Source organism: Vulpes vulpes, chromosome 15 (genome assembly GCF_048418805.1).
Source record: "Vulpes vulpes isolate BD-2025 chromosome 15, VulVul3, whole genome shotgun sequence".
NCBI classification, from domain to species: Eukaryota; Metazoa; Chordata; class Mammalia; order Carnivora; family Canidae; genus Vulpes; species Vulpes vulpes.
In genome coordinates, this window is record NC_132794.1 from 53,515,473 (window position 1) to 53,539,136 (window position 23,664).

General features: G+C 37.1%; 1 protein-coding gene across 12 annotated transcripts in view; it reads left to right on the top strand.

Moving 5' to 3' along the window:
- SEMA6D (semaphorin 6D) overlaps positions 1-23,664 on the top strand; it is a 568,415-nt gene that overhangs the window by 246,889 nt on the left and 297,862 nt on the right. For 11 of the 12 annotated variants that reach the window (XM_072738455.1, XM_072738427.1, XM_072738431.1 and 8 more), the window contains one exon: positions 13,677-13,748. The exons of the other annotated variant lie outside the window; for it this stretch is intronic. The gene's annotated coding sequence lies outside the window, so the exon portion shown is untranslated. The remainder of the gene's footprint in view (positions 1-13,676; positions 13,749-23,664) is intronic. 12 annotated transcript variants of the gene reach the window in all.

The window sequence follows — 23,664 nt, forward strand, 5'->3', positions numbered from 1 at the left end:
AAAAAATCCAGCATCCAAAAATATAAAATTCATATGTCAAGCATCTAATAAAAATTTTCTCATACATGCAAATAAGCAGGAAAATACACTCAGAATAAGAGAAAAGATTAATCAATACAAAAAGACAGAAATGACCCAGATGAAAGAATTAACATACAAGAATATTAAAAGTATTATAAATATAATCCATATGCTCAAGTAAAATACTATACATTGGAAAATTGAATTTAACAAAAAATAAAAATAAAATTGAAAAAATAGTAAAATAAAGCATAAGACCATTAAGGAGAGACATGGAAGATATTTAGGAAGACCCAAATAAAACATAAAGATTAAAAAATATATATCTGAGATTCAAAAGTAAATAAAATCGGATACTGCAAAAGAACAGGTTAGTGAATTTGAAGACATGACAATAGAGAATAATCCCAATGAAACCCAGAGAGAAAGAAAAGACTAAAAATGAAAAATAAATGGAGCATCGATGAAGTGTAGGAAATTTTCAATCAGCCTAATATACTTATTATTGGAGTCCTCAAAAAGGAAAAGGGCATAGAAAAAAATATTTGGCGAGATAAATGTGAGGAATTTACAAATTTGATGAAAAATATAAATCCAGAGATCCAAGAAACTCCATGAATCCAAGGCATAAAAACATGAAGAAAACTACACCGAGGCATATCATAATCAAGTGGTCAAAACCAATAATAAAAAGAAAATCTTAAAATAGCCAAAGGAAAAAATGGAACAGCCCATACAGAGGCAAAAAAAAAAAATAAAAATGATTGCAGACTTCTCATTGGAAGCAATGCAGGCCAGAACACAAAAGAGCAACATCCTTAAAGTACTGAAAGAACAAAATTGTCAACCTAAAATTTATACTCAATAGGAATATCTCTCAAAAACCAAAGCCATCTCTCTGGTCATTCATTTGAGGAATATAAATAATAGTGAAAGGGAATATAAAGGAAGGGAAAAGAAATGTTGGGAAATATCAGGAAGGGAGACAGAACATAAAGACTCCTAACTCGGGGAAACGAACTAGGGTGGTGGAAGGGGAGGAGGGCGGGTGTTGGAGGGGAATGGGTGACGGGCACTGAGGTGGACACTTGACGGGGTGAGCACTGGGTGTTTTTCTGTATGTTGGTAAATTGAACACCAATAAAAATTAATTAAAAAAAAAACCAAAACCAAAATAAAAAGTTTTTCAGAAAAAAAGCTGAACTCTAAATCTACACAAAGAAATGAAGAGCACTGGAATTGGTCAACATATATTAAAATACTTTTTGTTATTTTAAAAATATCTTTAAAATATTATTGATTATTTAAAGCAAAAATAATACATTTTGAGGGGTTTTATAATATCTGTGGTATTAACATGTATGACAAGACATTAATATGTATGAAAGAACAGGGGAGGAGAAATGAATGTATACTGTTGTAGTGGTCTTACACTCTGCATGGAATGGCATAATATCACTTGAAATTATATATTTTAAAGATGTATAAACTGTAAACCTTTAAAGCAACCACTGTAGAAAAAAAGAGGTATAGCTAATAAACCAACAATAAAGTGGAATAATTTTTAAAAAATATTCAATTAATCTAAAAGAAAGCAGGAAAAAAGGGATGTCTCACTCTGCTCAAACAATAGAAATTTATTTCTCACAGTTCTGAAAGCTGGGAAGTCCAAGATTAAGATGCCAGCCAATGTATGGTTTCTGGTGAGAGCTTTCTTCCTGGCTTGAAGATAGCTACCTACTAGCTATGTCCTCACATGTCCTTTCCTCTGTGTGGGCATTTAGAGGGGGGGGTGTGTCTTCCTCTTCTTATAAGGCCCATCATGAGGGTCTCATCTTCATGACTTAATCTACTCAGTCTCCCAAAAGCCCTATCTCCAAATATCATCACACTGCAGGTTAAGGTTTTAACATAAATTGGTGGAGGGGACACATTCAATCCATAACAAATGGAGGAAGGGAATAAAGAAGAGATGGGATACATATAAAACAAAGAACAGCATGGTAGATTTAAATGAAATGATACTAATAACTGCATTAAATGTAAATGGTTTAAACATCCAATTAAAAATGAGAGGTTATCATATTGAATAAAAAAGCAAGATCCAAAATAAGAAACTTACTTAAAATATAAAAACATATATTGGTTGAAAGTAAAATTATTCAAAAAGTTATATCATGATAACACTAAAATAAAACTGAGTGGCTATATTAATATAAGAAAAAGAGAATGATGAGGGATAGAGTACCATTTCATAATGATAGGGAGGTCAATTCATCAAGAGAACATAACAATCTTAAATATTTCTGCACTTAAAAACAGAGCTTCCAAAACATGGCACAGAAACCAAAAAAAGTAAGAGAATTAAATAAATATACATCATTGGAGATTTCAACAACCCTCTCTAAATAAATAATAGAAGATGTACATTAAATAAGGATATAGAAGGCTTAACACTATTAACCAATCTGACCTAACTTATATTTATGGAAGTCTCTAACCAGTAACAGGATTGTTTTCCAGTGCTTGTGAGATGTTTATGAAGATGGACAATATTCCGATCATAAAACAGGCCTCTAATTTAAAAGGGATTCAAGGGGCATTGGGTATAGACATATTAAATATATTCCTTGATCACCGTGGAATTAAGTTAGAAATCAATAACAGAAAGATCTAGAAAATCCTGAAGTATTTGGAAACAAAATAGCATACTTCTAATTAATTTATGTGTCAAAGAAGAAATCAAAAAGGAAATTAGGATGTATCTTTAATTGCATGAAAATAAAAGCAAGACATACGAAAGTGTGTAGGATGCTGCTATGGCAGTGATTGGAGGGCAATTTATAGTACCAAAGATTAGATTAGGAAAGAAGAATTGTTTCAAATCAATGGTGTAAGCTTCCACCTAAAGAAACTAGGGGCCCAGGGAAGAGCAATTTAAACCAAAGTAAGCAAAAGAAATAGTACGGTTATGAGCTTGAAACAACAAAATAAAAAGCTATGATAAAGAATATCAATTAAAACGTAGTAGGCATAGCCTACAGTAAGACCCAGCGATTCCTACCTTCCCTTTGCCTTGAGTGTGGGTAGAACCTATGACTTTTTTCTAGCCAAATAAATATGGTAAACGTGATGAGATGTCACTCCTGTAATTAGGTTATGTTTTATGGCAAAGGTGATAGGATGTAACTCCCATAATAATGTTATATAAAACTCTGTTTTAGCAGACTTGAACCAGAGACTCTTCCTACAGGCTTAATGGAATGAATGGCTATCTATGCTGAAGAAACCCGTGTGTCAAGGGCATATAGACAGCCTCTAAGAACTTCTGGTGGCCACTACAACCTGAAAGTAGCCTTCAGCCAATAGTTAGCAAAAAGCCATCCCCCTAAGTCAAACAGCTACACAGAAATGAATTCTGTCAACAACCTGAATAAGCTTGGAATCAGATTCTTTTCAATTGAGCCTCCAGAGAGCACAGCCCACCAACTCCTTGATTGCAGACTTGTGATATATTTTGTAGGACTAGCAGATGGATTGGATGTGGATGGAGTTGAAGGAGGCTCTGAGAGATAGGAGATTCAAGTATGGTCTAGCTTGATTTGGCACTGGGTGCATGATGATTTACTAAGCCAGGAAGGACCATGGAGTAACAGATGGATAGGGAGTGTGGGTATCAAGAATTCTGTACTGAATGTACTAATTTTGAGATACCCATGATACCTGCAGGGGGAAATATTTAAATTTAAAAACTTATAAAATAACCACAAAACAAATGATAGATTTTCTCCCTTTTTCCCCTAAAGCCTTCCACTTAAACCAATATTAAATTTTATTAACAATTTCTGTGAGAACTCTATTAAGTTCTATTTAAAAGAATTTCATCTCTGTGGCAATATCAGAGATAACTATCTGGGGGAAAATGTGGAGTAGTGCAGAATTTACTGTATTTGGTCCTTCTACTGCAATTTTCTAAATAACACATGAATTTATGAAATAAAATCCATTCCTTAAAAATCAATTCCACCAACTCCTCCATTGACCTTGTAAGCTCTCTAGATCCCTATATTCAAATCCCCATGTCAAGGAGTTTTAAACTCTTACACAAAGACTAAGAAAAACGTCTATTTTCGGGATTTTGTTAAGACATAGTGAGGTGAGGTTAAAGTCTTCTAATTAGCCATCCCACAGCTGTGTCTTCTCATTTGCAACCAAATGACACTCAGCCAAGAGGAGGAATTCTCCTCCTGTGAATTCTCAAAAATGATTTAGAATTACTTAGAATCTAATTTTTATACCCAGGGAGCCTCATAAGAAGGAGTCAGGCTCATTACTGCTTATCAGAAATTACTTTCGTCTCAAGTCCTTTTTTACCCTGAAAGGCCAATTTTGATAAGAAGTGGAGATCTGAGTCAACGAGAGGGGGGAAATCATTGCAAGCAGTGATCAATGGAGCCTGGTTTGCCAGGCTTATTTAGAGTTGCCAAGAAATCTTCTTGCCAATGACCAAATCTTACAAAATAATAAGTACTCTACTCTAAATGTGCTTTGAAAGCAGTGAAGGAAAATCATATTTCTGCTATGATTAAAGCTGTATCATGATGCTGTATACTTGAGGACAGATATAAGAAGGAGAAAAGACAACTGAAAATAGGTGATTTGTTAGTGTTATGTGATTGTAGCTTTTTTCCCTTGTTTTCCAAACTTTTGTGTAGATAATATTGTGAGAGAGGGTGAGGAGCATTGAAATGTATTGTAAAAAGCTTAAATAGGATCATGAAACTGTGTAAACAACAAATTTCAGTTTTGGTAAATGTTCTATTTCTAGTAAATATTGCAGATATGTATCTAAAATGTTGGTTACTAATAGGTATCAAAATATATAAGAGTGGATATAATGACCTAGAAGTTAACTCAAATAAATTTGCCTTGATCTTATGAAATTACTATTAATAGTTGCCCTAAATAAGCATATTGGGTCATTTCCATGGTCCACAAGGCCCTACATGGTCTAACTCCTGTCTACTTTCTTTTCCTGCTTTTTTTCCAACCAGTACTCTTCTCATTCTCCAACCGTCCTGGCCTCCTCCTTGAGCAAGCTCATTTCTATTCTAGGGCCTTCATATTTGCTCTTTTTTCTGGCTGGACCACTTTCCTCTTGGTCTTCACATTGCTGTCTTTATCCAATTTTTAGTTGAAATATGACCTTCTCAGAGAGGCTTCTGGTGACCACATCATCCGAAATATCTGTTCTACTCAATGAACACCCTCTGCAGTCAGTCTCCATCTCATCTCACAATCTAAATTGCTCTTATTCATTTGGACTACTTGTTTATTGTCTGTCTCCCCTCAAAACATTTGTGTGCACATACATACACACACGTGCTCGGATGTAAACTTCATGAACACATGGACTCTGTAGCTTTCCTCTTCACCCATTGTATCTGCCGTTTATAAAGCAGACATTTGTTATTTATTGGACACATAGTTGATGAGTCATGCTCTTTAGAATGGAATATCTGGTCCTTGCATGTTAATTTAAGAAAGATGAACTAAGGTCAATACAAACACACTAGTCCCAAAGGGATAAAATCTATAAGATTAGAGTTTCCACTTGCAGAATACATTTAAAATAAGTGAGGGATATGTGTTTTTGTTTGCATACTCCCGTTTATATGGTGGGGTGGATGAGGCTATAAATTGTTTACTGGTTCAACTCAATGCATATTAGATTTGATCCTGCCACATGAGCAAGACAGTCCTTATGCATTATCAGAGTATACTGAATATTCATAGAGGCACTATTTGGTGATTCTAGATATTGTTTTTGTTTGTTTGTTTGTTTCTTGTACTCATCTAGCATGATTCATTTCAAATCATGGTACTGCCATGGAGATTTTCCAGACCACTTTAGTATGATGTGTTCTCACCATTTATCTGACGTCCTGTAGCAATTATTGATAATTAAATGTGTCCTGCTTTGTGCTATTTTTGCTTTCTTGAACTCTTACTTGGGATTTTTTTGTTTGTTTGTTTCTATTGTTTGGGGCTATTATTTAAAATTTAAGACTTATGTCTCATCGCTCTAGCTAGATTTTTAAGTCAGAGATGATGCTTTAAGCCTTTTTTATACTCCGTAGTTTGTGGCACTATAGATGCTGCCTGACTAGTGATTCCAGAGGTTAGATGCTCCACCCAAATGCCCCATCTCAGCCTCTCTGTTCCCAGGTGGAAAATACATAGGTGTCTTTGCAAAATCTGAACCTCTTTCCCACAGAGACTGTGAATATTGATCTGGGGTGACGCTGTTGCTACCCAGGACATAAACATATTTCTTACTACTCTGCCATCAGAGATTAAATTGTTGGGTGTAATGAATTAGAGTTAAGACTACCAAGTTCTTCAGGTTCTCAGATAAAATGAAAAACACATTAGTTGTGGTGGTTTGTTGTTATTGTTTTTTCCTGTTTCTGTGAGCCATAGCAAATTGTGATTACTCTGTTTACAACGAATAGATAAAAGCCCTTCTCTTTTTCATTATTATGTTAGGCAAGAGGGCAGGTAATTTTATCTCTTGTAAAGATTAGTTAATTCACCTTAGTGGAGAAGGAAGGGCTCATGTAAAGCTAAAACCTGTTCTTCAAGAACTAGGTCTTTGTGGCTCAGTATGTTCCTGGCCTGGCTTATAATTCATTAAATCCCTTAGCAAAACAGATGGTATTGAAAGAGACATGTGGACAGAAAGAAAATGCCTGGCCACAAAGAGTTGTAGCTACAAAACCAATTCAATAATGAATTTGGATGTGGGAAGGATTTTATTTTTTATTTTTTATTTTTTTTAAGAAAAGCATCTTCAGTAAGTAAATAAGAATACCTCAGATTCCAGAAGGGATAGTAACAATCCACTGTAGCAATAGCAGAAACAATCAGGATCTAAATCTAATTAGTTTCTCATTTTAGTACAAGATTTCCAATTGCAAGCTGAGTTACACAGTGTACTCTGTGTGGAGCTTGTGATTTCCCCCTTGAAATATTGCTCAAGCCGTTCTTCAGAAACTCTGCAATGTCCTTCACAATTAGCCAGTTACGTGTATCCTTTTTCCTCACAGTTCAAAGCCTTCTCCATCACTCTTTCCTGATCATTCTTGCCCGTAACAAGTTCTCTTGATTCAGTTCCTATCACTGACTGCATGTACTTTTCATTTAAATCTTAACAAATCCAGAAGTTTTAGTGCATTTCCAAATAGAAGGTGGTGTTGACTAAAGCAGATGGTAAGTATCTTGCAAGGCCCAAGACAAACTTAGATCTGAAACATATCTCCTCCTTTTACTAGATAATTGTGTGATGCTATTCGTTTCCTATAGTGGTGGTAACACATTGTCACAGGGTGGATGGCTTAAAACAGGCATGCGTGCTGTCACAGCTCCAGAGGCCAGAACTGAAATCAAGGTGTTGGCAGAGTTGTTCCTTGCCCCTTCCAGCTTCTGATGGCTCCAGGCTTGTGGCTAAACCTCTCCAATCTTTATCTCCTCTTTTTCTGTGTGCCTTCTCCTCTGTGTGCCCATTTCAAAACTCCTTTTGCTTCTTCTTCTTCTTCTTCTTCTTCTTCTTCGATTTATTTATTCATTTTAGAGAGAGGGTGAGTGTGGGTGTGTACAAGATGGAGGAGGGGCAAAGAGAGAATACCCAAGCAGATTCAGAGCTGAGTGTGGAGCTCTACCTGGGGCTTGATCCTACTACCCTTGAGATCATGACCAGAGCTGAAACCAAGCTGATCACTTAAAAAACTGAGCCACCAGGTGCCCCCAACTCCCTCTCTTTCTTTCTTATGAGGATACATGTGATTGCATTTAGAGTTCATTTGGATAATCCAGAATAAGCTCCTTCTCTCAAGATCATTGTCTTAATCATATATTTTGCCATATAAAGTAATATTCACAGGTCCTAGGGATTAGGACATACATGTATCTTTTGGGGGGTCACTACTGAACCTATATAGTGACCCTAATTAGATTTCACTTTTTTTTTTTTAAGCTACAGTTTTTTATCAGTAAGATGAAGACGATGACCTTCCATTAAGGAAGGTCATGATTAAATATATTTTGTTGTGTAAAACATGTTTTGCAGGGTCACATAAATGGTAAATAATATTTCTTTGATGGACCACCTATTGCTATTGTAATAAATTCAGCCCCTGCAGCATCTTGTCCCAAGGGATGTCTTACATGTGTTCATTAAGAAATGCATTCAGTGGGCAGCCCCGGTGGCTCAGCAGTTTAGTGCCGCCTTCAGCCCAGGGCATGATCCTGGAGACCCGGGATCAAGTCCCACGTCAGGCTCCCTGCATGGAGCCTGCTTCTACCTCTGCCTGTGTCTCTGCCTCTCTCTCTCTCTTCTCTGTGTTTCTCATGAATAAAAAAAATAAAATCTTAAAAAAAAAGATATTAAAAAGAAAAAAGAAATGCATTCAGTTATCAGATAACATCAGCCACCCCTCCACCCCCAACCATCACCATCATGTCCTGCTTCAAGTGCCTTTGGGGATACCTATCTTTTCAACTTCATGGCATGCCACTGCTGCCAGTGCCCAGTTCCACACCAAGGGCCCTGCTTCCTCATACCCCCACATTTGCCAGCAATGTATTCAACAGCCAGGTCTACTTTTCACTCTTCTCAGATTATTATTTTGAGGAGCTGCCTGTGTGCTGCCATGGTAGACTATGTGTAGCAACCACTATGGCGTGGCTGGTTTACTCAGCCTTTCAAAGTGCCAAAGTTGTATTGTATTCTTTGTAGCTTTCCATATTCACAAACACCCTGCACCCTTGCCAAAGTGGAGACTTTCTTTTCTCTCTTTGATTTAATTTAAATATCTCTTTAATAGACAAGGACTACATATATATATATATATATGTACACACACACATATATATAGTCATATGTATATATATAGTCATATAGTCATATAGCCATATAGTTATATATAGTTATATATGTCCATGTACAGTTAGGTCAGAACACCAATCAAAGTGGCAATCCCATGGATTGTCGCACACCATTAAAAAAGGACGTACAGTCATGAACCAAACTGGTTTGTCTGAAATAGTACTCTTAATGGGTTCTTATCTCCATTGTGCAAATAGATAATGGCGCAAGTTTTCTGGATATGTATGAATCCCAGTGATGAGTAGAGCTGAGACTCAAGCTAGGATATCCCATTCGTCTCTGTCTCTTACACCTTCTCTCCTCCTCATCCTCCCACCTCCACCACTCACAAACACACAAGTAAATGCACTTTACACAGCCTCTATGATATGATAGTTGCTCAATAAATACAAGACCTTTTTCTGCCCTGTGCCCATAAGTGTTTTGCATGCATTAGTCAATAAATATGTTTTTACCAGTGAATATATAAATCTATATTCTATAAGAAAAATGGAAATATCCCTCATAAAATTGCAATAAATTAAACTGGGCCTCTGACGTCAACCTCTATAACTATTAATCTGGTTATTAATAATAAGCCACAAATAGAGACCTTTGTATATTCATATAATTATTTAATGAGTAACTGTTCATATGCCATTTAAAATTCTTACTTCCTAGACACTTGCTTTGCAACATTGCTAGTTGTGATCAACTCTTCTACCTATAATAGGCAAAGGTCCCTGACTTTTATGTTGTTTAAACCCAGGAAAGGATCTTGCCAATTCTATAATAATATTTACCTAGTGATTTTCTCCAGGGAAAAACATGCTTTTTTTGACATTCTTTTCAGATGCCAAAATGTTCATACCTGCAACTATTCATGGAGGAAAGGTAAAGATAAGAATTTTGATCCTTGTTTTATAAATGACAACCTGAAGACCTAGAAAATGGTGACTTGCTCACATCAACATAGAAGCATTATGCCCTCCCTGATGCAAAATTGGGATCGTTTCGGAAGCAGTGTGCCAAGTTTCTAAGCATTTATTGTAATTTTTGTTTCATGGAACAGTAATCATCTCTTACCCCTGAAATCACTGTGGAATGACACACTCCAAGTCTAGTCGGGGCCAAGGGAATTAAAGTAATTATGATGTAAACATGTTGGTATTTATGCTAATGCTTGCTAGAAAATGCAACCTAGAGAAGGTGGATTGACATAAGGCCTTATATCCAGTGTGTTCTCATTAAACATGTGAAGGCTGAAAACGCAAGAATGCTGGCAAATTTGTGGGAAAAAACAACTTGAAAATGTTAGTTAAATGGCCAACTGAGAAGTAGAGGAAGGGATGGAAGAATAAAAAAGGCTGTTTAATTAGGGAAAAACTTTTAAGACTTGATCTAGATATGTGGGAAATGGGAGTGGAATTGTTTCTCTACCTTCATCACATCCCTTTTACACATCATGGTATTTTGCTTCACATTAGGACATTTTCTCTTTTCTTTCCCTGATGGGATGTTAAGAGAAAATTGATAGAATTCTTTATCATTATGGGTGTTTGTAGGACCGAATCCAGAAGCATTGGTGCCATCTAGTAGATGTGCCTGCTAAAGACAGCAGGGAGAAAGAAGATAGATTTGAACCCCTTCCCCTACTAGCTATGTGATCTGGAAAAAGTTTCTTTGCTTCTATGGACCTTAGTGTTTTCTCTCATCTGTTGTATGATAAATAATAGTATCAGCAGTGTTATGAGATTCTGATGAGACAGTTTATGTAACAGTACTGGGTGAAGCTAGGCCAATACATATGTTATGTAAATAATGGGCTCATGTCTTTGTCAGTTACGGCACTAGACCTGTCTTCTTGTTGGAAAAAGAATATAATCAAGGAAATTAGCAACTTCAGCCTCCTTTCTAACTTAAACTAACTTATATGATACTATGTATGTATTATGTGATACTATGTATGTATATACATGTATCCATATGTGTGTTCATATATGTACGTATATATGTATGCTCTTCATATTTATGTTTCTTCATTGTTGAAAAATTGGGTACAGCTTGACAGTGATTTCCATCATTGGGATTTTCTCATATTAGCAGATTTGGCTTGAGAAGTGGAGACTGCATCAGCCATTGTAATTGAACAGGAAATAGGATGTTCTGGAGACAGTGGATTAAACCCAGAGTACTGGCTGACTCAGCCAGGAAGCAGGCAGTGAAAAGCAAGAATAATCATATTCATGGCCTCAGTTTAAGTGAGTAAATGCTGGGATCAGGGAAGGGAGACAGCTCAGCAAGGCCCACAGCCAGGCAAGGTGATAACCCTGAGAGAGTTAACACTGGATATGAAGTGAGCTGGGTTATGGGGAGCAAGTTTAGAGCAAGAGGGAGGTATCAAGTTCCTTCAAGACTTTCTGTAAGAGCACTTACTGATCAAAGCTCCTAATTTTGTATAATTTGCTACTGATAGGCTGTGTGGGTATTAAAGCAACACTTCTTTGGTTCTTTTTATTTTTTTAAATTTTTATTTATTTATGATAGTCACACACAGAGAGAGAGAGAGGCAGAGACAAAGGCAGAGGGAGAAGCAGGCTCCATGCACTGGGAGCCCGACGTGGGATTCGATCCCGGGTCTCCAGGATCGCGCCCTGGGCCAAAGGCAGGCGCCAAACCGCTGCGCCACCCAGGGATCCCCACTTCTTTGGTTCTTGTCTATAGAAATGATATCAAAGAAAAGCACAAAACAGTTACCAGTATCCAGTATCCATGGTTTGGATGGCATAATTAAAATTGTCCCATAACTGGTAGACAATCAGGCCAGAGGAAGTAGTCCTGCCCCTGGGCTATATCTTCGTACATTCATCAACACACTGTAAAGCCATTTAGGATGATTCTCAAAATAAACCTCTTTGTGTTACCCTGTCTAGAATACCTTGGCATTTTCTCCATAAGAAAGCTTTTCTATATTTCCCTTTCCAATCAACCCTTGAACTTTTGAGGTCTCTAGGTACAGAAGCCTGTCACTGCCAAATTCCTGATCACTATAATTTTGTAGTTTAGGTAAAGAGCCCACCTTTTCTGACCTCTGTGGTGTGTCAGGTGGGAGGGGGAGGCAGTGGAGCTCTCTGCCTGGTGGGGAGTATTTTATTACTGATTTGGTTGAGAGTTATCAGTGCATGGCAATGATAAAAAGCAAATCGACTTTTAGTTGGATGTATTTTGTTTCTCTAATATTATCTATTGCAGTGCACCCTCTTTCTTTTTTTAAACTCCTTTTAAAAAAAAAAAAAAGATTTTATTTATTTATTCATGAGAGACACAGAGAGAGAGGAAGAGACACAGGCAGAGGCAGAAGCAGGCTCCCTGTGGGGAACCCCATACAGGACTTGATCATGCCCTGAGCTGAAAGCAGACGCTCAACCACTGAGCCACCCAGGCATCTCTCTTACTTTCTGAACCTCAAGTAGATTCCCTCCACCTTGGAGCATCATTGTCAAAACCCAGAGACTTTTGGAACTATTGCTTTAAGGTTTTGTTTTGTTTTGGTGAGGATGATAGGAAGAGAGAAATGGTCTTTATGTTTTCTATTTTTTTGAGAAATTTTTAAAGTCAGGACAATTAAGCCTAGAATCTTCCAAATTCTCCAGAAGCTATTTGTTTATGTTTCTTTATTTTATTGTTTTTTAAAGATTTTATTCATTTACTCATGAGAGACAGAGACAGAGAGACAGAGAAAGAGAGAGAGGCAGAGACACAGGCAGAGGGAGAAGCAGGCTCCACTCAGGGAGCCCGACATGGGACTCCATCCAGGGTCTCCAGGATCATGGCCTGGGCCGAAGGCAGATGCTCAACCTCTGAGCCACCCAGGGATCCCCTTGTTTCTTTATTTTTGAAAATACTTTTCAAGTACCTTCTATGTGTCATGCACTGTGCCAGATATTGGAGAACAGGTTATTATAGAAATACTCAACTATCATGATGTAACTTCCAGTCTCCCTTAGATATTTACCTTTCTTATTTATATAAATGAATTTGCACAAACTTAGTTACCTACTTATAACCTTCATGATTCTTCCTATACTGTTATATCAAAAGTACTATTATTTACTTCAGACTTTCTTTAAATTGACACACTTTTAAATTTAAAATCACTTTAAAAGAAAATACTTTGTCTCTAAGTAGGTAAATAGATATTCCTATGGCTTGTGATAAATATAAGACATGTGATAAATGTAAGACTTAAATATAAATACAATGGAAACAAAATCGATTAATAAATTCTAGTGGTATCTTGTGGTCTGCCAAGACCTAGGTTGATTTAAACAAGATTAGCAAAGATTAGAGAATGCTATAACCAACATAAAACTCTTTCCTTGAACTCATCAGAAGTACTGAGAAAAGGAAATAATGTCATATGTGCCTTGGAATTATTTTATTCCCTATCCTGTTCCTCCTAACATGCTCTTGTTACCTTCAGTAATCACATTGCATAGTTTCTAAGGCCCTGTATGAAACTACTGCCTTACATAATGTTTTTGTGTGGAGAATTTTTTTTTTTTGATGAATGTCTAGGGTTGCTTTTGATGAAGGTCTAGTGTTGAGGGATTGTGAACCTAATTCCAATTTATTTTCTATTTCCTTATAATCTGTAACCAGTGCACTTTCACTGCATATGTAGCTTTCTCAATATCTTTTTCTTTATTTTACTTTCTATTTACTGTAGAATACAGAGTCCTGGATTGTTTAGCCACAGATTGACAGCCTGGAATCCTAAGGAAGACCAAGACTCCAAACAGTAAGGCATGGGTCTTCTGCAATTCTATTTCTTCCCCATAGAATTATGCTATGATTTGATTTAAGCTTGAATTTGGAAGGCTCATTGTTCTTAGGGAAATACGTATAATCTCCTCTGGATTTTTGCTTCATATTGGCTCTAGACATGCTTAACTAAGTAGTCAGGTTGGATTAGCTTTTCAGATTGGTTTCTTGATTTAGTATAGATCCAAATTTAAGTTTTATTATGATTTTTAAACCCTCTTTGCCAAGTTTAGAAAAAAACTCAATAGAAGGAGAATAAAGATAAAAGGAGCACTGCTTTAAACATACCATTTGAATACCAATGTAGGTCAGTTTGCTGTATGCCATACACCAAAAATGCTTTATGGAGGTGTTTCCAAATTTTAATCAATGTAAAGTTATGCTTTCAAGAACTAAACATATATACTGTAATGAGCATGTCTGGCAGGCAGTTGCTGGAGCAAGGCAAGTCGTATGATGTGTATAGGGAAAATACTACTGGTTTTGACCAAGAGATAAGAGAAAAAGCAACCAAGTATGAAAGAAAGACTTAATTGATTGGGACATGTGATACTTTGCCTTATGAATATTTGACGGAACAGAGTCAGAGGAGTAAGCAGTTGTATTCAAACAGTGACAGTGGTATGGGGTGACTGAATGAATATCATGGGAACTGTGAATTTCTGTACAGACCCCGTGAGACACCAATAGGCTGTCCTAGTGATTGTGTTGAAATCATTACTGACTCTTGTTGCAGTTTTAAGTCTGTTAGTTCCTATAAGTATGTCTCCGAGATTCTAGTTTTGTTAAATTTGCTGCTTCCCTGAAAAAAAAAAATGGGACTTTCTGATTCAGGTTCTCCTTTTCCTACGTCACATTTTCTTATTTCTCAATCACATGCTGATATATTCCTTGCTAAAACTATAATTCATTCAGTAATTATTTAGATATTTTGAACTTATGTCCTAAGCAATCTGTTATAAAGAGTGCTCTTCTGGTAGATAGGACCCTTCATGATTTGTCTACTTTGTCTAGGAGGGTCTGCACCAGGTGAGAGGTTAATTCTCAGGAAAAGGCTGGCTCACCATGAGATGGCAGTAAAGAGCAGCCTGGAGACAAATCCATTTGACTTGGTTTTTGAACCAGATTAATGACTGGGCCTAGTGCATGGAGCTAGACAACCAAGGTAAATTGCTTTGATTGTGTCCTTTGTATTTAATGTGGGAGTGCCTTTCTGAAGAAGGGGCTTAGCTGTTAAGAAAAGTCCCTGATAGACACATCTGAGGTTGATAGATCAGGAGAAAAAGAGATCATTTTTGAAATACACCAACTTCAATTGATCAGAGTTCTGCCTCTCTCTATTTCACATACACACACACACACACACACACATACACACACACCACTGCACACTACACACAAAGAGAGAAAGAGGAGGAGGAGGAGAAGGAGGTGAAGGAGGAGGAGGAAAAGAGGAGGGAGAGAAAGGAGGGGAGAAGAGACATACATATTTTATCATTGGAAAGCAAGGCTAAGTGAGATCAGCAAGAAGCCGGAAGGCAGTTGTGACTAATCAGGAACCACTTACAAAGCTAAGCTTTGAGGCCACACACCTTGGCATTGCATTTTCCATCCTTAAAGGTGTCAAAGTACCACTGGAATAGACAGTAGGGGGTGGGGTTCTAGCATCCTGTGTATTTTGGTATCCCTTATTCTTGCAGATAAATCAGGAAATGTTAATGATAGATGACATTTTCAAAAACCATAGCCCAGGAGGTGACATGTATTAACCGTGCTCTTTTAGTTTAACTAGAGGGAGAATTTGGATTGGAGGGTCACTTGTCCTAATTAATTGTCAATAGCCTATCCTTTCCAAATCACAAGAACAGAGGAAATTTGATATTTTCTCCCAAATGTAAAAGATATTAAAACAGTCTGAAATGTATTTGTTCTTATTTACCTTAATTAATATTTTATTTTGGTCTATGAAAAAAAATTGGGGCCTCAAGGGAGTTTAGGATATCATCTCTGAGTGTCTAGTAAGTTAACATGATAATCAGTGTGTCACAGGATCACTCAGAAATTGTACCCTTAGAAGATATCTCATAAGTCATATGTTGCTGTCTTAGTTTTTATATTTTCCTAAACAGGAAGTCTGAAGTAGGAGGACAATTGGTATAGTATTCTGTATTCCAATTTTTCCCATCTTCCAGGAAAATATTTTATGAAAACCCGGTGTGTAATACAGGTAAACATGGAAGAGGTAGTGAGGATGGTAGCATAGAGTCCTGTTTCCCAACCATGCTATCCCTCTTCATCTGAGATGGCCCCAGGACTCTACTGGACTAATGTGAATAGTAGAAGTAAAGGAGCTTTGTGGCCAAAAAAAATGGAGTCAGATCTTGCATCCATCTTTTATAATCTATGTGACACTGACACTGTTACTTGATTTTTCCTGAGTTTCAGCTTCCTCATCTAGAAAATATGAATAACATTGATATAATTTATAATAAACAATATATAATAGTTTATAATATATTATACAATTATATTTATTATATTATAAATATATAATTTATAATAAATTAAACAGAAAATTATTATTATTTTTTAATGATTTTATTTATTTATTCATGAGAGACACAGAGAGAGAGAGAGAGGCAGAGGCAGAGAAAGAAGCAGGCTCCATGCAGGGAGCCCAGTGCGGGACTCGATCCCGGGACTCCAGGATCATGTCCTGGGCCGAAGGCAGGCACTCAACCGCTGAGCCACCCAGGCATCCCTAAACAGAAAATTAAATGAGACGTGTACATAAGGGACCAGTAGGTGAAGACTGGATCTTCAAATTGTTGAAGTTGGAAAATGTTGATTTGATGATTGGAACTGGATTCTGCAGTTAAAGTTAGAAGGTCAGTTCACCTGTAAGGTTGAATTTGCTTTTGTGTGTCAATAACTACGGGCCTAGTTATTACAGGTATGTAGACATAGAGTAAATAGAGGTCCATTGTTCTGGAGGGAGAGCCTAAGAGTGTATTTTTGCCTCTTGTAGGACCTAGTCTTAGAAGCTAAGTTAAACGAAGTTAGAGAGTTCTCTGTTCCATAAGACTCATGGGAACTTTCCTAGGAAAAACAGATTCAGATAGTGCCTCTTCTCCAGGGACACCCTGAGAGGAAAAAATATTTTGCTAAAACTCTTGGTGTTTCAGAAATGTGGACCATGGTGAGAGGAGGAGACAGACATTCAGTCCTCTCGGGAAAGGTATGGTGGTCTCACTTGAGCTACACAGCTCTGCAGTTCTTGTTACTCACTGGGCCTTTCCCTTGACCACTGCAGAGGCAGCTTTGCTTCCAGTCCAAACCTGGCCTTGGAGAAGATTTGGAATTTACAGGACCCAGTGGACCCTGGATAATACCAGGCCAAATTAGAGATTCAGCACTACTCGAGAGAGGTCTGTTCCTGTGCCAAGTCACACTAAGGCCAACCTTGGAAAAGATCTCCATCACAAGTCAAATCAAACCAGCATGCTCCAGTCCCCTGATACACATTAACACAACTGAGGGAGTGAGTATTTCTAGCTGCTTTCCCGCCAGGTCCCCAGGAAGTCTGCTTGTCAAACAGGGATCTGGTACCAATGTTTACACCTCTTCATAAAATATCAACTTAAATTTTTCATGCATTAGAGAATTGGGATTAACGCTCAAAAAGAAAGCTTCTCAAAAAATGGAACTAATGAAATACAGCTCTGAACAGATTTCAGAACCACGTCGTCCAGCCGGCCTGGGGTCCCTTGGAAGGAAAAGGTTTTCTCTGATTATCAGCAGACTATGGAAAACCATGACTACACTGCTAGAAACTCGCCACTTTCTTTCTTTTTCTTTGACCCAGAAACTCTTTCTTTCCCCTTGGTCCCTTAAAACCTCTATTAGTGACCATTTTGTGACAGTGGCTTTGTAATCTCCCAGTTCTGGCTCTGAAGTGGAGGAAAAAAAAGGCTTCTTGGCGAGCTCACAGGGTCTGGAAAGGCCGTTCCTTTCCCAGCTGGCCAGGAGTGCCGGAAGCCCGAGAAGGCTGTCCACAGGCTGTCTGGCCAGGGCGGAGGAAGAGGGGAGGAGGAGGCTTAATTCCTCGCTGGCTGGACCTCGGAAGGTGGCCTCCTTTCCCTTTGGCTCATGAAACCGCATAGAAGGCCAAGACTCCTGGCTTAGTTCCTGTCAGCTTGTCGCCTTGTTTGTGGGCTTGCAGGAGGGAACTGAGTTCCGGAAGAAGCCCGAGGGCTGCCTGAGACAGGCTTACAGCTGAGCCCCCAGGATGACAGACCTTCCCTGTTGCCACTGGGCTCAGAATCTCTTAGCCAGAAGCCTCTCTCCTTTCAGTTTCGAGGAGAAGTGGATTGAGGAGTAAATGGCCTAATTAGTTGTGGAATGTTTGCTCAATGCATTAGGATCCTTTCTATGTTCCCATGAAATTACTGTAAACATAAACTACAAACACTTTTACTTCTAAGCATCCCAAGCCTCATTGCATATGTCAAAGGGCATATGGCATTAACACTTAAATTTATGAGTGTATTTTTTGCCGCAAATGTTACATGACTCCAAAAAGTCATCTTAAAATAGGATTCTTCTCAGAGAGACTAATGTGACCTCAATGAAATGCTCATTTAGGCAACATCACCCTAGTAAGTATTGGCTTTGTTAAAAACCATGCAGTATCTAACCAGCTTGCTATGTGAAAAGAGGTACTAAGTCTTAATCATTTCTCTTTTCCCAGTGCTAAATAGAGCATTTCTTTACAATTTTACTGAAATATAATTGATAGACAAAAAATTGCACATATTTAATCTATACAATTTGATGAGTTTGAACATGTCCATACACCCATGATATCATTGTCATAATCAAGGTTATAAACATATCAGTCACCTTCAGAAGTTTCCTTACATCCATTGATTTTTTTGTTTTTCTTTCTGTTTTGTGGTAAGAACATTTAGCATGAGACCTACACTCCATACATTTTTAAGTGCACAATGTTGTGTTGTTAACAACAGGCAATATGTTGTACAGCGTATCTTTAGAACTTACTCATCTTGTATAACTCTAACTTTATACCTATTGAACAAGTCCCTATTTCCCCCTTCCCCTATCACGTGCCAACCAGCATTCCATTTGCTTCTTCTGTAAGTTTCACTATTTTAGGTACCTCATATAAGGGAAAATATAATATATATATAAAATCATACATAATTTGCTTGTGTGACTGGCTTATTTCACTTAGCATAATGTCTTCCAGGTTCATCCATGTTGTTACACATGGTAGGATTTCCTTCTCTCTTAGAGCTGAATATTATTCCATTGTCGTTATATACTACATTTTCTTTATCCATCCAACCATTAATGGACATTTAGTTTGTATCTTTACCTTGGCTGTTGTAAATAATGCTGCAGTCAACATGAGAATGAAAGTATCTTTCTGAGACCCTGATTTCAATGCCTTGGGGTATGTACCCAGACATAGGATTGCTGCATCATGTGGTAGTTCTATTTTTAATTTTTTGAGGAACCTCCACACTATTTTCCACAGTAGCTGCAGCATTTTACATTACCTCCAACAGCATATAAGAGTTCTAGTTTCTCCAAGAGCTTGGCAATATTTATTTTTTGTTTGTTTGTTGATATCTATTCTAATTGGTGTGAGGTGATATCTTGTTGTAGTTTTGATTTGCATTTCCCTGATAGTTAATGATATTGAGCACCTTTCCATGAACCTGTTGGCCATTTGTGTGTCTTCTCTGAAGAAATGTCTATTCAAATGTGTTGCTCATTTTCTAATTGGGCTTAATTTTTTTTTGGTATTGTGTTGTGGGAATTCCTTATATATTTTGAAAATCAATCCTTTGTCACATATTTGGTTTGCAATGATTTCTCCCATTCCGTAGTTGCTTTTTATTCTGTTGATTGTTTCCTTTGCAGTGCAGAAGTTTTATAGTTTGATGTAGCCCCACTAGCCTATTTTTGTGTTTGTCGCCTGTGTTTTTGGTGTCATATCCAAAAAATAATTACCAAAACCAATGTCATGAAGCTTTTCTCCTGTGTTTTTTTTTTTTCTGGGAGTTTTATAATTTTAGGCCATACATTTAAGTCTTTAATCCCTTTTGAGTTGATTTTTATGTATAATGTAAGTTAGGGGTTTGATTTTATTCTTTTTATGGATATCCAGTTTTCCCAATACAATTTGTTGGAGAGCCATTCTTTCCCCATTGTGTATTTTTGGCACTCTTGTCAAAAGTTGCTGACAATCTATGTGTGGTTTACTTCTAGATCTTTATTTTGTTCAATTGGTCTTTATGTCTGTTTCTATACCAGTACCATACTGTTTTAATTACTGTAGTTTTGTAATATATTTTGAAACTAGGGAGTATGATACCTCCAGTTTTGTTCTTTTTTTTTTTTTTTTTTCTCAAGATTACCTTGGCTACTCTGAGTCTTTCATGATTCTCTATATGAGCTTCAGGATTATTTCTTTTATTTCTGTAAAAACAACACCATTGGGTCTTTGACAAAAACAGTGTTTAATCTGTAGATTCCTTCAGGGAGTGTGGACATTTTAACAATATTTTAATAGAGTATTAAGATAAAGACAGTAAAGGTCAGCAAATATTCCCTTTGTTCATTATATTCCTTGGCCCCTTGTGATTAGGCATGGCACCGTGACCAATTCTAGTCAGTGACATGTAAATGGCAATGATGAATTTATCACTTTTGGACTGAGGGAGTAAAAGCCCATATGTGGTTTGTCATAATTTTGTGGCATGATTTCATGGCATGATTTATAGCAATCAAGCAGGCCCATGTTCTGGATGGCATAGCTATAGGATGATGGAAGTTTCCATCAACTTGGATCTCAGAGTACCTATGTGAAGCAGTCTCTTCAGACTATGCATGGGACATAAAGTATGAACAAGAAATAAGCTTCTGTCATAGTAAGTTAAGTTACTGAGATTTTGAGCTCAGTTTGTGACTTGCATAATGGAGCTTCTCCTGAATAATACAATTGCCAAGCAAGTAGTGAGCAATTTCCTTGAGTGGCCGAAATGATGCTGCTAAGTGGCAGGGCTATGATGGGAGTTTGTACAGAGTGTGGTTAGAAAAAAATAAAATGTGGGGGGAAGACCTGTGCCACAAGGGAGGTAACAATGATCCTAGATCTTGATGGAAACATGGGCATATTTTTGGCAAAGGAGGTAGGAGGGCATTCTAAGCAAAGGCAAAGAGGTAGAAAAGGGTTTTCTGTATTTGATAAATTGAAGCTTCATTCATTTATTCATTTATTCTTTTATTTAGCTCTATTGTTGACATTGGTCATTAGTTGATGCATAAATTTCACGAGTAAATTGGTAGGATGGATGGCAAAAGTTAGGATCAAGTTGGGAAGGGCTTTGTTTCTCTCACTGATTTGGAGGTTTAATGTAAGGAGAATTTTAAATGACCTTTACAACCTTAAAATATAAGTTTTTATTTGATAAAAGGAGATGGACTTAGTTATTGTACTCATTTTATATATGTTAGAAATCTGGGAATTTGAAATACATTATTTTCAGGTTCAATTAAACACAAATCAATGGTGGAGCTTATAAACAACTTAGAATTATGTACTCCTTCTCCCATCTACCTGTCACCCTATCTACAACTTCCACCATGTTCTTGTCTTCTCAAAAAAAAAAAAAAAAAATGACAAAACCCCTGGAAGTCATTTTAAAAACCAGCAGTGGGAATGGAGGCAGGGAAGTATAGATATACATGAGCTAACATATTTTAAGCATACTATTTGATTGAATTCAGTCAGGTGTTTTTTTGTTCTTGTTGTTGTTGTTTTGGGTTTTTTTTTTTTTGTACATGGACTCGTCCCATTCAACCTCAGACTAAAACAGCCCCTGCTTCATACCTTAGAATTTTTTTCCTAACTCCAATCCATTTACTTTCCTAGCACCCCTATACTTCCCTCCTTTCAGAGAGGTCTTGGGCAGATGATATCTTTTAAATATAAATCTACCCTTCATCCAAAAATATGTTGACATGTGAAAGAGGAGACGGTAATACTTAGTAGTCATGTAAAAAGGTCATTTTGTAGGATTAAAGGTCCATGATGTGGTAACGATGTGGATGAATCAGAAAACTGACATTTTATAATACAGATTGGATTTTATTTTCCCTAGAATATTATTTCATTTAATCAGAATTTATTGACTAGGATCACAAATTAGATAGTTCGAAAATATTAGGAAAATATATTTTTCCCTGGAATTAATTACAGTGTTTGGGTTTTTATTACCTCCAAAAGGATGAGTAATTATTACTTCACATTAACTCTACAGGAAGTGGCGTGTAAATTATATAATCAGCCCTGTTCTCATAACCTGGGCAGAGTATACAATGAGGAGCACAGGAGTACTAATGATGCCACCCTCTTGGGTTTCCCTGAATGGGGTAACACATTCAAATTGCCTTTGCATAGCTTTAGAGAACCCACAGGCTCAGCCTTGGCCAGATTTCTCAAGTGTTGCTCTTAGCCTACAGCAGGGAAAGATCGCAAATGACCTGGAATAACCCATTTTCACCACAAGAAAAAAGAACGCAAATAAATTCTGGTAATTAGCGATTAACATCATCATTTTGTATTTAGAGAAAAGCATATTGCCACCATTACAAATAAGTTTAGTCGATTTAATGTTTTAAAAAGCAAAAGAATTATGCAGAAAGTACTAAATGGCCACAGAATTAAACATTTTTGCCACTGATTGTATTGTTGTTGAAGTGATGCAGTGAGAAGCATCTAACTAACCATTCTTGATACATTTCATTCTCTAAGCTGCCTTGAGAAAATATTTTTCAGTTGGCTTCACTGGTAAAGCTGACCAAAAGACAATATAGGATCAACTGTTTTTATACTAGATATTGTGGTGCAATCTAGTAAACTGTGGCAGAGAGAATACTGGCTTAGTCTCCTTATAGTTCAGCTCTTTCTATGTAAATGCCCAATCAGGTGCTCATAAAAACTGAAATTACGACCTTCATTTTCTGTGGCTTGAAGTTAGAGCAAAAGTGTTCCATCAATAAAATCTTCAATGGTTTTTCGATCCTCATAATATCACCCAGCAATTCTCTCCCTGAGTTGAGATAATAGCAGCAATTAGGCAGCTTTTATTTCTCAACCCCTTTTAACTTTTGCTGTCTTATAAATGAACACACTGCATATATATGTAACCACCATAGAGAAGATGCTGGCCAGTGTCAGCAGCAGGGAAAAACAATTAGCCCATTCATGAATTATCCTTTATTTTTCACTTTAGCACCAAAGGTTAAATGTGAATGTGCTTAGTTGCCTCACTTTCTATTTTGACCACATGTGAAAGCTTTGGTGGAGTTCTACAGAGAGTAAGAAAAGTAAGATTTGTGAAAATCAAACACACTTGCATTTATTAATGGTCACTAATGGCATGTAATTAAAGTAATCACAGGAAGGCAAACAGACAATTAACTTGTTGGAAGTGTCAAGGAAGGGCAATAACAGAGTTTAAAGTTCTTATCTGTCTGGTTCATCTTTAAGTCCCATAAATATCATAAAGAAAGAGTGATGCTAACCAAAGGGTCAGGCTAATATTAGACCTTTATAAAGCAACTTTGGAGTCTGAAGGGGAAGCAAAGGGCCAAGGGCAAAAAGCTGGGGTTGTGTGGGATTGATAGAAGGGAACTAGAACTAAAACCAGGCTTCATGAATGATGGCGGCTTTATTGGAACTTTAACAAGGATTAACTACAGTGGAGGGCAAAAAAAGAATGACGAACATGTCTTTCTTTCCCTTCAGTCCGTGTGTTTCAAAGTGTGAATCCCATTCTTCAGTCCTGATTGGTCTGAAA